This window comes from Pyxicephalus adspersus, chromosome 5 (assembly GCF_032062135.1).
Source record: "Pyxicephalus adspersus chromosome 5, UCB_Pads_2.0, whole genome shotgun sequence".
NCBI lineage: Eukaryota > Metazoa > Chordata > Amphibia > Anura > Pyxicephalidae > Pyxicephalus > Pyxicephalus adspersus.
The window spans coordinates 38,410,123-38,424,432 of record NC_092862.1 but is presented as its reverse complement, the minus strand read 5'-3'; the positions used below and the strand labels follow the sequence as shown (position 1 = coordinate 38,424,432).

The following is a 14,310-nucleotide window of genomic DNA, read 5'->3' as shown; positions in this document are numbered from 1 at the left end:
ACAGGTGGAGGAGATGATCCTGCCCAGAAGAGCTTACAATCTAAGAGGTGGGGAAAGTACCACACAAAAGGAGGGGGTTTTGGGATAGTAAATGAGTAGTGAGAGTTTTAGGGGCAGAAGAAGACAGGTAGGCAAGTTTAAAAAGATGGGTTTTAAGTGCTCTTTTAAATATGCGGAAAGTAGGAGCAAGCCGAATAGGATGAGGAAGACCATTCAAGTTATAAGTTATTAGTAGGTCATTGGAGGAATGAAGAGAGCAATTAAGGGGGTATTTTTCTATCAGGTTAGAAAGACAAGTGGGACAAGAACTGTGGAGGGATTTGAAGGCACAGGAGTTTGCATTTAAATGTAAGGTGAAATGGAAGCCAATGAAGAGAACTACGAAGAGAGGCAGCAGAAGAAGAGCGGAGAGAAAGATAGATAAGTCTGACTGCAGCATTCATAATAGATTGTATAGGGGAGAGTCCCTTGTATAGGGCAGGGTTAGTGGAATACCAGAGAGGAAGATGTTACAGTAGTCCAGATGAGAGATGATAAGAACATGTACAAGGAGTTTGGTAGTCGCTGCGGACAGGTAGTTGCAGATTTTTGAGATGTTGTGCAGGTGAAAGAACCTGTAAATGTTTTAAATGTAGGAGGTGAAGGAGAGAGCACAATTGAAGGTTAGGCCAAGTGTGATGTAGAAGTGTTATTACCAGAATATTAGCAAAATGTTAGGGGGAGATTTGGAATGTGAGGGGAGAGATAATAAATTCTGTTTTATACAGGTTGAGTTTCAGAAACCTCCCATCCATCCATGATCAGATGACTGACAGACAGTATGAAACCTTATCCAGGAATGAAGGAGACAAGTCAGAGGTGGGCAGATAGATTAGAGTGTCATCAGCATGGTGATACTGTAAACCAAAGGAGGGTATTAGGCTACTATGACTAGGGCTTAGCAACAGAAGACCTAGTACAAACATTGCACCTGCATCTATGCCACTGAGTTTATTTACTACACTAATTGCCAATGAGGAGGAACAGTGAAGTAAGTTAATCATAACATACAAAAGATATCAAAATACACTTATGGCCATTTACAATACACTCTAAAGCCATGTATGACTGGAATAATAGGATGAAGTGTTTGTCAGCCAATGTAAACAACTTAGTGGATGCGTTTTAAACAAGCACATGTGTTAGGTTTGGCTTCCTTTTTAAATGATACTGTTTAATCCCGTGAAGGCAATTCATGACAAAGTGCTGTACATCCACATCCCCCATAGCAAATTTTTGAGAAAGACAGAAAATTCTAAATTCACAATACTACACAAATAAATTATAAAGGTAAAGTACCTACTTATATGGAACCTGTTTAATGTCAGAGACACCAATTTCCTCCAGGTACAGGGAGTGGCAATAGGGAGATATTGTACCCTCACATATGCCAACCTATGCCTGAAGTGATGAGAAAAGGGTGTTTTTGCAGTTCAAAACTGTACCATATGTTTAAATATTATTCTCTTATAGAAACATTATATTGATAATGCTTTCTTCATTTGAAAATATGAAAGGAAAATTTGAGGATTTTTTGTAGTTACTCCAAGATAATGCATACAGCCAAAAATTCACAATTATATGTATTGATATAGTAAATTGATTTATTTTTGGATGTAGAAAAAAAAGGATGGTACAGTTGCATCATCTTTTATTTAAAAAACCTAAAGCATGATACATAATTTTGCATGTAAAAGTAGCACATCCAGGTCCCCAAAAGCAGATTTTAAAACCAAAGCAATGGTACACAGCAATACAGTTTTAAAAAGATTCTAATAATGAGGTCAAATTAAATACACACCATAAATTGCTATTTTCCCACAAATATTAGAAAACCATGTGAAACCACAGAAATCATTATGCCATCAAAGAAACCATCAAGGTATTTACAACATTGGCACAAATACCGGTACTTATTGTCTAAAGATTCAATCACCACAAAACACATTTTAACCTCCTGGGCGTTTCAGTATTTTTGATTTATTTATGCATTTATGTTTAAGATGATTTTTGTGTTTTTTCATTTAATTTTATTATTAAATGTAATTATTTCAAACGTTGTTATATTCAGGATATCTACTAGACCAGGGGTCTGCAACCTGCGGCTCCGGAGCCGCATGCGGCTCTTCAGCCTCCTTGTTGTGGCTCCCTTCGGCTGCCGCGGGGAGATCTCTGATGGGGGATCCCCTTCCTCCCAAGACACTGCGGAGGAGGGGGATTCCCTATCCAGTGTTCTAATGAAAAAAATCTACCAGTGAAATAAATCTACCACGGGGCGTGTACAAATGGGTGTGTACAATGACATCCCCCTCCTTTGAACCCCAATTCCTCTGGAATGGGGAGATGTACAAAACCAAAAATGTAGGTGCAAGTGGGGGACACCTGTGACTAACACCCCCTAAAATGTAATTGTTAGGCTATCATCAGAACATAAAGAACTCTGCCCATCAAAAAAATCTACCGTTACACATTGCTGGAGGCACCTGAACCCCAATTTCTCTGGAACAGGAAGGGGATACAGGTGAACAAAATTAGAGGTGCAAGTGGGGGACACCTGTGGCTAACACCTCCTAAAAACTCCACCCATCAAAAAACCCCTACCCTGGTACACATTGTTGGAGGCTTCTAGCACCTAAACCCCAATTTATCTGGAAACGGGGGTACAGGTGAAAAAAATTTGAGGTGCAAGTACGGGACACCTGTGGCTAACACCTCCTAAAAATTCATAAAAACTCTGCCTATCAAAAAAATCTACCCTGTTACACATTGCTGGAAGCAACCCAATTTCTCTGGAACGGGGGGGAAGCGGTACAGGTGACCAAAATAGAGGTGCAAGTGGGGGACACTTATGGCTAACACCACCTACAATTGAATCGCTAAGGCATCGTCAGAAAATAAAGAACTCAGCCCATCAAAATAATCTACCCTGTTACACATTGCTGGAGGCTTCTAGCACCTGAACCCCAATTACTCAAGATTGGGGGGTACAGGTGAACAAAATTAAAGCTGCAAATGAGGGACACCTGTGGCTAACACCCCTTAAAATTTCATCGCTAAGGCATCGTCAGAACATAAAGAACTCTGCCCATCAAAAAAATCTACTCTGTTACGTTAGAAGCCTTCAGCTTCTAATGTAACAGGATGATACGTTAGAAGCTGGAGGCTTCTGGGGGCATAGTTCAGTGTTTAATTTATTTCAAAGTAGGCCTACACATGCACACTTGTTGTAACAGGTAAAATTAAAAAAATATTAAAACTTTTAAAAGTTTATAAACTGTTATGTTTTGCGGCTCCAGACTATTTTTCTTTAGTGGAAGAGGAGGCAAAATGGCTCTTTTGATAGTAAAGGTTGCTGACCCCTGTACTAGACCCTTGTTTGGACATATTTCCGTAAATTAATGGTCTACAATATAAAAATAAATTAATTTCAGTTACTTTGTCTTTATTTTGTATTATTTTATATTGGATTGATTACAGTAATTTGTACTGAATCCAATACAAAATATTTGAATTTCCCGCCACGTCGACAGGCACACGCACTGATGTCATTAGGAATCCCCAAGGGACGCATACACGAGCGCTGATGGAAGGAGAAGAGAGGGATCCAACCGAGAAGACGGGCATCTGATGCTGGAGACGGGCATTGATGCTGGAGGACTCTGCCGGAGGACGGGATCCGATGACAGCACACTGGAGGATGCCTGCGGCACCAGGTAAGCAATGCTTGATTCTACTTTTAGCTACCCCAAGCCTAGTTCAGGGTAAACGCTTTCAGCAAGGAGGAGGTTAAGTAAATGCTGAAATTGTGTTTACAAAATTGTGGCATTACAAGACAGATTATTAAAAACCCAATGTATAGGTTCCAGTCCTGAAGACCCAAATTTAAAAGATTGAGCACTTTGTGGCAGATAAATATAAAGTGGTTAGATAAATGATAAAAAGAAAAGTAACATATAATGAAACATGTAACACTACGGGGATCATAAATTTATTCAAGTGCATTTGCAACTGTTTTTATGTAGGTAAAACCAAACATGAGTTCAAAAAAGAAATAAAGAACAGACATACCTAATTAAGAATGGAAAAATACCAGTGGAAAAAGTCAGTAAACATGGAAAAAGTCAGTAAACATGTTGCAACCCATCATAATTTTAATCAAGTGCGTCAAGCTTTCACTTTTATAGTACTTGAAAGATTTCAAGAAAACCAATCTATTTATATACTTCTACAGAAAGAATGTAAATAGATTATCAACCAAGAGCAACCAAATACCTAGACAAAAATGAGATGATTAGTTTCAGACTATTTTTGTAGTAGTTCCCAATTGGAGCTATGGAGTTATTCTGGATAACCTCAATGACACACAAATCGAAAATATAAATAACCATCTCCACTCTAATAAGATGTCACAAGCAATCCAGCTTGGTAGATTTGTTCAGGCAATTATTGTTTATCTTCAAAAGTGTGTACAGATGTTTCTAGACAGCAAATAATATTTTGCTAAACCGTGCATGCACTGCCAGTACTCATTTAAAATATTCATAATGTCTTCACAATCACATCTGTGACCAAATATAAGACTTGCCAAGCTCTGCAATATTGTGCTTTGTCATTGTACATATTGGATCTGAAGTTCTACAAGTAGAGAGAATCGACTATCATGGGAGATATAGGTTGATCCAACAAATCTGGAATGGATTTGGTCAAGGATGCCAATTATTAGAAAATGAGTTTTAAAAGACCCATTTTAGGTTTGCTAAAAAAAAACCCAGGTTCTCCCATGAAATTTTATCTTCTCCTGTCTCGGAGTGCTTTAATAAATCAGGTCAATTGTGACAGGGTGTCCCATGAAGTAAACATCTTATCAAGGCCAAAACATTCTTACAATTCTTACATTTGGCCAGAACATCCAACATTTGGTTTGGGCTTTAGTTTGAGCTACCTGAATAATATCACTGTTGGAGCTAATGTTGGGTAGCTCGTCAGTGTACACAGTGGGCAAATGGCTTCCTCAGGTTTACATGTCCTATGGCAGATGTGGTGAGCAATCTAAAGCCTTTCAAATGTAGTTTTACTTCTTTGTTTGCCAAATTCTGCCAAAAATGTGAGAATCTGGCTTGGGGGGGGGGGGGGGGGGCTTACTAAGATTTGTGGACCAGCTTCTTCATTAGGTTATGTAAAAACATTTTATTTTTATTCAGATATTATATATTCATACATTTGATATTTGTTGAAAGATCAAATGGAAGATGACAAATTGTCAATTCCACCATAGACAACAGTATTTGTATGCAATACCATGTTCCTATTTTTTATTTTACATTGAAAAAGCACTCGACATAACATAAATCTAGGGGGTTCCTATATTGTTTTTAATAAATGTCAAAAACTCTGACATTGAAACTTTAGTTTAGTGAGTTTTAGTTTTTATTTAGACTTCTCTTTGAAGCCCACAGTGCGATGTGCTGGCAAAATGCAAGCACCCATTGTAATTAAAAAACAGTGAAATCAAAAAAGAAAAACGTGATGCACACAAGAAAGTGCACAGAATGTATTAATTGGTCCAAAATCTGAAAAGGGGAAACAAACACTGGACCTATCAGAGTGCAATGAAACCTGGGTAAACCCTATTCCTGAGGGAACCTGCCAAAGCAAGGTTGCTACCCCAAAGGAAGACCATGTGGGTGGGAGAAAACCAGGCCAAAGGACCTCCTCCAGATTTTCATGTCAGGCTCAATGACCTACATTGTATAATTCAGTGAGTTAAGTGCCTATACAGTGTGCGGTATAAAAAGTCCTCCTGTCTGATCCAAAAGGCCAAGTCTAGGAGGTAGGAAAAAGCATGTTGTACCCATACCAAAAAAAATCTGTAAAATTCATACAACCCCAGTGAATTTTTTTGGCTCCCTTAGAATTACAGGCTTTGTTTATCCAGTCCATGGCTGGACAAATTAACCTGTCTCTAATAGAAGGCTTTAGCACCAGAGGCTGTTGGCTATACGGGGACGCTCCTGATGTAATCAGGTGAGAATTAATCCAGGAGAAACCCCCAGTACCTGCTATTACTTCTAGGTATACTTAACATACTTGCAAATCGAACAACAATTCCCTAGTTGCTTAGGGAGGAAATTTTTTTCCCTAGAAACTGATAAATATTTATATGAAATGTAATCTTTTAGCCTAATGGGTTTGGCTCAGTAAGAAATTATCATTTATTGTTTAGTTTAGGTCTTGGGGACATTGCTTTCCTGAAAAAAATGTAAATATAGATACATTAATACTAGAATATATGGTCATAAAATTTGATCCACGTGTGATGGAGTCCTGAGGCAGAACAAGATAGGCATGCAAAAAAAGAAAAAAAGTTAGACATTAATATCAAATTATTATTATAGCCTAAATACTTTTAACAGAGCAACTTTCATGCAGAGAAATAACACACTGTCTGGAACAATGTGCACAAAAAGCTAAATGTTGTTATGGACTGTTAATGAACTCTCTTAGGCCTGTGCAAATGTTCCAGACTAATTATGCATAATTACTCTGAGTGTAATGCATCTTTATGGTCCCACATATCAGCCTTTTAATATTAAAGAATACTCTGGTTAATTTTAAGGTAAGCACTGGTTAGGTCAGTTAGGGAGATAAAGAACAGAAGGCAATAATAAAGTTAAAAGAAACATGTAAATAGAAACTTGGGGAATGTCATTGTTGATATGTTTTTAAAGTTAAAGGCTCAAGAGCAGGCTGTCATACTGAAATGTAGTCACCTAGCACAGTAGGTTAACTTTTTAGGTGTAGCGGGTCTCTAGTGTGGTTCCTAACATCACTAAACAGCTGTACATTATTTACCATCTGTAATTACCTATAAAATCACTTTCAATTTATAGAATATCAAATAATACTACTAATACAACTTTAGCAAACCTTTCAGTACTCCAACATGAATAAACTGGCCCTCTGAAGACCAACACAGTATTGGAGAACTCCGGTCCTTTCAGGTTTGCTGCTGACAACCCCAGGAACCTCAAAAGCATACTACTAAATTTATTTGCTTTATGCTCCTGTGATTCTGATTCTACGTCAGTTTTATGTGTTAAATCATCAGAATTATGGAACCTTGCTTAAAGAGTCTGGGTATGGTCTAGCACCATTTTTCTTCAATGAGTGTATACTATGCAAGGTACTGATTACAGGTAGCTGACAGCATAACTATTAGATAACTTCTACTGCAACATCAGTGCAGTCCATTACTTTCTGGAGCCCCTCTGCTTCTTCACTGATGTTAAAATTACCCAGATATTTGGTAAGCAAGCCAGTCATGGCCATGTAAGGGCCATGTCTCTGCTTCTGCTAATACCAAAGTAGTAATATGTCTAGGTAAGGAGCTGACTAAACTGCCCTTTCCGAATCAATAGATGATGTATATTCTGAATTCAACTGTTGTCAACTATGTTCTTCCATATGTTTGAATTACCTATAGTTTCCCTTTGTGGTGGCTACAGATATGGGAGAGCCATAACCAGACCTAGCTATCTACTAATGGGCTGGGTTTCAATCCCATGTTTGTATGTACACCCCAAGCCCAGGTATGCATTAGAGTGATTGGCTACAATATTCTTCTTAACCAATTTCCTTTTTGTCTGGCACTCCTCTTTTCCTCACTTAACAAAACATGCACATATGTTAATAACGTGAGCTTTAGTAGGCCAAACCATTCAGTAACAAACGAATGCATGATTGACTCCATTCCCTATTACCTTTACAGCCTGGGTGAAGATAATCATGATAGGATGTCAATTTATAATGGAGAGCAGATATTGCTATCCACACTCTGCTTTATACTGCAGTAATACTCCACAATAAATTCTGCATTTTAATAGCACTCCACGGTTCTAAACCCAGCAGAGCCTTAAAGATATTTGTAAAGCACAGTAAGACCATACCATTGTTTTACAAATGAAGCCTTTAACCAATATAAAGCATTGCAATGTTTTTTATTGGTAACATGAAAAGTGGAGTAATGCCTATGTTCCAATCAAATTGGCTACAATAGTGTCAAATTGGTTAAGAAATGTTTTATGACATTGTGAACATTATCTCAACTCTGCGCTTACTTACAGAATTATCCTACTAATGAATGTCATTTGTGCCTCAAAATTGTGTTCAGTGTGGAATGTTTTCAAACAAAGTTCCATGATGATGTTGTTAAGCGATCGATATTAGGTAAACATTTAAGGTAAACAAAGTAGATGATATTGGATTGCAGTGGCCTTTTACTAACTGGTTTTATTTGTTGCTCTTAAAGAGATTGTATAATAGTTGTTTACTAGTTTGTTGTATTCATTTATCAAGGTCCAGGGTAAATTTTAAAATGTATATTTAATTTGTAGTTTAATATGATATATTAACATCTTAACCAGCGGGTGGAGCTCTCTACTCCTTTTCATAATTTTCCTTATTTGTTCACAGCTTAATAAAACCTTGTTGTTTACAGGCTTTAATAGCTCAAGCTAAAAATAAGGATCCAGTCTGGCAAAACAAGCCAACATCCCATGAGGCTGATTTCAGTTGTTAATAAAATATCATTGTTATTGAGTTGCTGTACTCCAAATCTTGGCAAAATATGACCTGTTCCATGATGACCATGATCCTGCATTATATACACATACACTAGTTTTCAATATCTATGGCTTCCTCAGGTTTACATGTCCTAAATATTTGTATGTATGTACAAGCTTATGGATCCATTTCAGTAAAAAACACTTTGGTTTAGCAATATGCAATGACTCTTTGGGCTACATATATATTGTACAGGAAGCCAGGGGTGCATTCTAGATGGCAGATATGTAAATAGGTTTTGTACTGCAAAATAATCTGTGAAAATTTGGTTTGGCAACCTGTGGTGGGCATTTTTATTAAGTTATTACAGGGCCCCATCCTTGGATAGGAGGGAAAGATTTGAATCTACTCCTATCCCACTGCAGTACGGCCCAGGCTTTCAGACTGACCCGATAGGTATGTCTGGGGCTGTCAGGAAGTAGGTGGGGCGGTCTGGATCCGAGTCTGAGAGTAAGGAGAAAAACTGATGGGAGCAGGACTGAGCAGTCCATGCTGTCTGGAACAAAGATTTTCAAGCTGCAACACTTGCTGGGAGTACCAGGTCCAAACCTGGTGTAAATATTTGGGCAGTAGGACTTTATTTGCTGATTATCAGGGGCTTTCGCTGACATTAGCCATTTTGTGTTACTGGAATTAAGCTGTTTTTGTTACCTCATGCGGAAGTCAAGCTGTTTTGAGTTATGCTTTTCCCTCAATAAATTATTATTATTAATAATAATGATAATAATAATAATAAACAGTATTTATATAATGCCAACATATTACGCAGTTCTGTATATCAAATATGGGTAGCAAATGACAGACAGTGACAAAGGATAAGGAGAGGCCCTGCCCAGAAGAGCTTACAATCTAGAGGACTTTAAAAACACTGTGTCCTGTGATGTGTGATGATCCACCTAACTTTACTTCTAAATATCATAATAATTTCTGCTTATAAGAAAGTGGTTCCTGACATCCCATATTTGTTATATATTGATATAAAGAAAACACTGAACATTAAAGGCAGTCCTTGAGTTCCAGACAAGTAACTTTGTCTAGGCTGAGAGGTGCAGTCAGGAAGAATGATGTCATCAGACTCATTTCCTCAGTCTCTGCTCCCCCAGTGATCACATTGACTATAACATTTTATCTTTGTGACAGGTCACTAACACAAGGCAGCCAGAGAGAGCTGATCAATGAGGTGTACACACAGCCTAGAACATAAAGACTACTGCACAGGTATCAGGCTTTACATGATTGCATAATCCATGAAAAGGATTTTAGTCCACAAATAAGTAGCTGATCCTGGATGAACAAGCAAGGTTTCAGCCGAGAGTTAAAAAAATTAAGACATTTTATCTGGAGGAGCACTATGATCACTATGATGGGTAGTAAATATCTGCAAGAGTTGCACTTTATCATAGCTAGATGAACATACCTTTTAACATCCCCCAATTTAAAGGAAATGTTCTTTTTTAGTCCCTTCTTCAGTTGTCACTCTTTTTGAGTGGATATATACACCTCTAGAAAGTATGTATTATTTAACAATTAGAATGTGTTTCATCTTTTTACCCAGCCTCTGAATTATATAATTTATTATTTTGAAAAGATAATATAAAGGATATATATACATTTTATTTCCAATAACCAAACTTTAAAATGTAGCCCCACCCTCTCTGTATGTGTACATTCATATCTATACACTTCTTCCATGTGACCTGAAGGAAGCAAATATACAGTGCCATTTCCAACATGGACAAATAAATATACATTAATTACACATCTAATAGCAAACATCAAACACATTACAAATTGTATAATGAATCTAATTGACAAATGTTATCATTATCAGTATATCCTATATGAAGTGCATTTTTGCTATAAAACAATAGTAGCCTGCTAGTAAGCACTGGGGTTTTTTGGTACGTGCTCCTTTATTTGATGCAGTTTAACTTAAATGTTTATTCTATCTGAAAAGCATGTTTCTTTCTCCAACAAGAACCACATGTTCTGTACACATTCATACAGTCTTAAAAAGTCAGCCTTTTTCATAATATTTTCCTCCCAGTGTTCTGGTAACCCTATTTTAATGTACTCAGTATAAGGACGTAGTTAGAATTATTCTGATGGTATTGGAATAAAGTGAATGCAGTCATGGTGTGGTCAATGTGTGATGAATGGGATACATAATCATTGCAGTTCCCTAAATCTGCATAAAACAACACTCAGGATTAACATCTGGGTTTGGGAAAGAAACACAGTTTAATATGTAATGTAAAACTATGATAGATTGAATAAACAGATAGCCATAAGCACATTTAGTATGATCAGTGCTTACTAAATAGGCTAGTACCTATGGAAACTAAGAACCTGTCATGAAAAAGAGCACACAGTGTCATGTAAATGTGTGCCTAATTGATGCTGATTACCATCACCATGGTTAGCAAGCAGTTCTGTTCCAAATAACACAAGAGGTTACAAGTGCCTTTGACATGGAGATCAAGCACTTCACTCTGAGCAGCAGCCAGCACCCTCTGCTTCAGCCAGGAAAGGGTCAATATTATGTGACAACAAGTGTTGTGATTGCCTTCAGCTGTACAAGTCTACACCATGCACAAATTTCATGCACATCATGTCCCTTAAGCATATGGAACATTTGTATTACATACCTTGGATATTAAACAATGTAAATACATTGATCCCCTTTTGTAAACAGTATTTCTTTTTTTATTTGAACAGGCAGATTATGTGATAAAACAACTGATAACTAATTTTCTTTATGATTTAATAAAAAAAAATCCACACAACTAGAAGAAACCACTCACAGTTGTATAAACACAGAAACATAGTTGGGATAGGTGAATAATTAACCCATATACTGATATATAAAACCTTTTCCTATACAAATAATGTGAGATATATGTACATATTTCCATAATAAAAAGTTATTTCAATGAAACTTCAAAGTAAACATCAACAGAAAAATACATCAAATAATCATTACACACATTTCTTGATTTCAGAAACATAATTTACAAAATTAAAAAAAGCCTACCACTTATTCTATATAATTTTCAACATTATAGGCTTATTCTGTAAGGAATACTGGCTCAGATATCTCTCCACAACCCTTTCTTCAATATTAAATCCTCAGTTTAAATCTTATCATATGTTGCACATGCATTGTGGATTAGGTAGAGAATTAATAAAGGGATAGTTACCTGCTATAGACACCTGGAATGAAGTGTAGCCGGACAATGTCTTAGATCTCCTGCTCACCAATTCTCTTCTTGCCCCTTGTACAGAGATTTGTATTCAGTTGAATTCCACACTGACAGCTGTATGTCACTTTCTTTTATGGATCCTGGTTGCTCCCATTTTACATGTATTATTGTATGTGAAATGAAGACTTTTTTAAATATGTTACTTTCCTATTCTCCTTCTATCTCTTTCTCCCACTCCAAGCTTCTCACTATTCTTTTTCCCTTTGCTAACCTCATGGTAACATTTCTTTTCTCCGCTTGTAGCCCCTCCCCTCCGCTTGCTCTCTCTCTCTCTCTCTCTCTCTCTCTCTCTCTCTCTCTCTCTCTCTCTCCCTCTCTCCTTTTTTTCCAGGTCCCTGCATTAAGCAGCACTCTGGTCTAGCTCAGCCTCTGAATCCTGGATGCATGAGATGCTATAACACTATGACATCTGTCTGCCAAGTTTAGGAAAAGCCAACAGGCAAATGTTTGCATGAAATCCACAAAGGGCCAATTTCTTGTGTTAATGTGTTTCGGTTATATGTAGTAATTATAAGTAGTAGTATACACCATACAGGATGAATTCATAGAAATGGACCTACCAGTGGCTTGTATAAATTTTCATTAGTATTATATATCCGTATTTATAAATAATATGTACACACACACTCACTCACATGTTGGAACCTGCTATACGTGCTTTTGCACAGTCCTGAGTATATTATAAAATAAAAAGCATATGTAATAAAAGAAGCCCTTGGACTAAGTATATTGTTACCTGTTGCTATAGCAGCATAGAGAATTACTGTAAAAAAAATCAACAGTATTTCTTTTCCAGCAGACAATGTGGCTAACTGAATGGCAATATGAAATTGTCACAATATAGGGAAACCAGAAATATAAACATGCATTACTTTAGTCTGCTTCAGATGAAGGACAATGAAAATGATTTTTATATTACTGGAAAACGAATGAGATCTTGTTTGAGTGTTGGGCTAAGTTGAAGCGTATCAAAACTCTAATATAAAATATAATGTTTTGCGTCTTACCAGTTTTCTGGTGGCTGAATTCATTTTGTTTTTAGGAATATATTTAGGGGTCATTTATACCATGTTCAGTCAAATGACTGTTGTCTTTGCAGATGTTCTCTTAACATTTTGTTAAAGCTTTGTTTATTAGTACTGCTTTAACATAAAGAAAGGGAAGAACACTGAAACCTTGTCCTAAATATGTTACCATTAGTACAAGGTATAAACTGTGTTGTTCAAGTGCTCTAAAACTGCTTTATTTTCTTTTAACCACATAGTTACATAGGTTGAAAAAAAGACGCAAGTCTATCAAGTTCAACCACAAAAATAAAAAAAGAAATAAACATACCACAGAGAATAAAACCCCATGGACATATTGGATCCAGAGGAAGGCAAAAAACCCAGTTCAATTTGCTCCAACAGGGGAAAAAAATCATTCCTGATCCCCTGATGCAATCAGATGTTCCCTGGATAAACAGTCTCTGTTATTTTTACTAAAAAAACTTTATTACCCAGTAAATCTATTTGCTTCTAGAAAAGCATGCAGCTTTTTTTTAATCACTGAAAACTTGTCCTAAATATGTTACCATTAGTACAAGGTATAAACTGTGTTCTTCAAGTGCACTAAAACAGCTTTATTTTCTTTTAACCACATAGTTACATAGTTAGGTTGAAAAAAAGACATCAGTCTATCAAGTTCAACAACCAGGGAAATAAACATATCATAGATAATTAAACTCTATGGAAATATTTAATCCAGAGGAAGGCAAAAAAACTCGCTCAAGTTACTCCAACAGGGGAAAAAAATTCTTCCTGATCCCCTGATGCAATCAGATGTTCCCTGGATAAACAGTCTCTGTTATTTTTACTAAAAAACTTTATTACCCAGTAAAATTATTTGCTTCTAGAAAAGCATCTAGCTTTTTTTTTTAAAGCAATCTAAATAAACACATATAAATTAACTATATGAACAATAACAACAGATAACATTTGAACACAAAAATGATTTTGCAATTAATTGATCAACCTATTCTCCTTTGTGGCATAGAGATGTATAAGTTGTGTTTATACCCCATGAAAAACTCATTTAATATGACAAAAAGGTTCCCTGATATTTTGAAAATCCTGGTGGATCTTGGTTGATAGTTTTACTTTTACTTTTTTATTATTATTTTTTATGTATGGTTTGTCCGTCCAGATAAACCTGTAATTTATGCATTCATTGGTATACAGTTTCTACCATGTGCTAACTACTACAATATATGGCATGGTAGCTCATATATTACTGGGCTGTTCCAAACCAAGATCTACCTATTTAGAAAAGCCTTCCCACTTTTGAAAAAAACAATATTTATTAATATTAGGTATTAGCATTATCTGCAGCAGGACCAGGCAGTTTT

The 14,310-nt window shown here is 36.5% G+C and overlaps 1 protein-coding gene across 1 annotated transcript in view; it reads right to left on the bottom strand.

Moving 5' to 3' along the window:
* The window catches only part of OPRK1 (opioid receptor kappa 1), a 35,566-nt gene extending 23,468 nt beyond the window's left edge, over positions 1-12,098 (bottom strand). Inside the window, exon 1 of the mRNA XM_072411208.1 lies at positions 11,862-12,098. The gene's annotated coding sequence lies outside the window, so the exon portion shown is untranslated. The remainder of the gene's footprint in view (positions 1-11,861) is intronic.
* Positions 12,099-14,310: the final 2,212 nt, after the last annotated feature.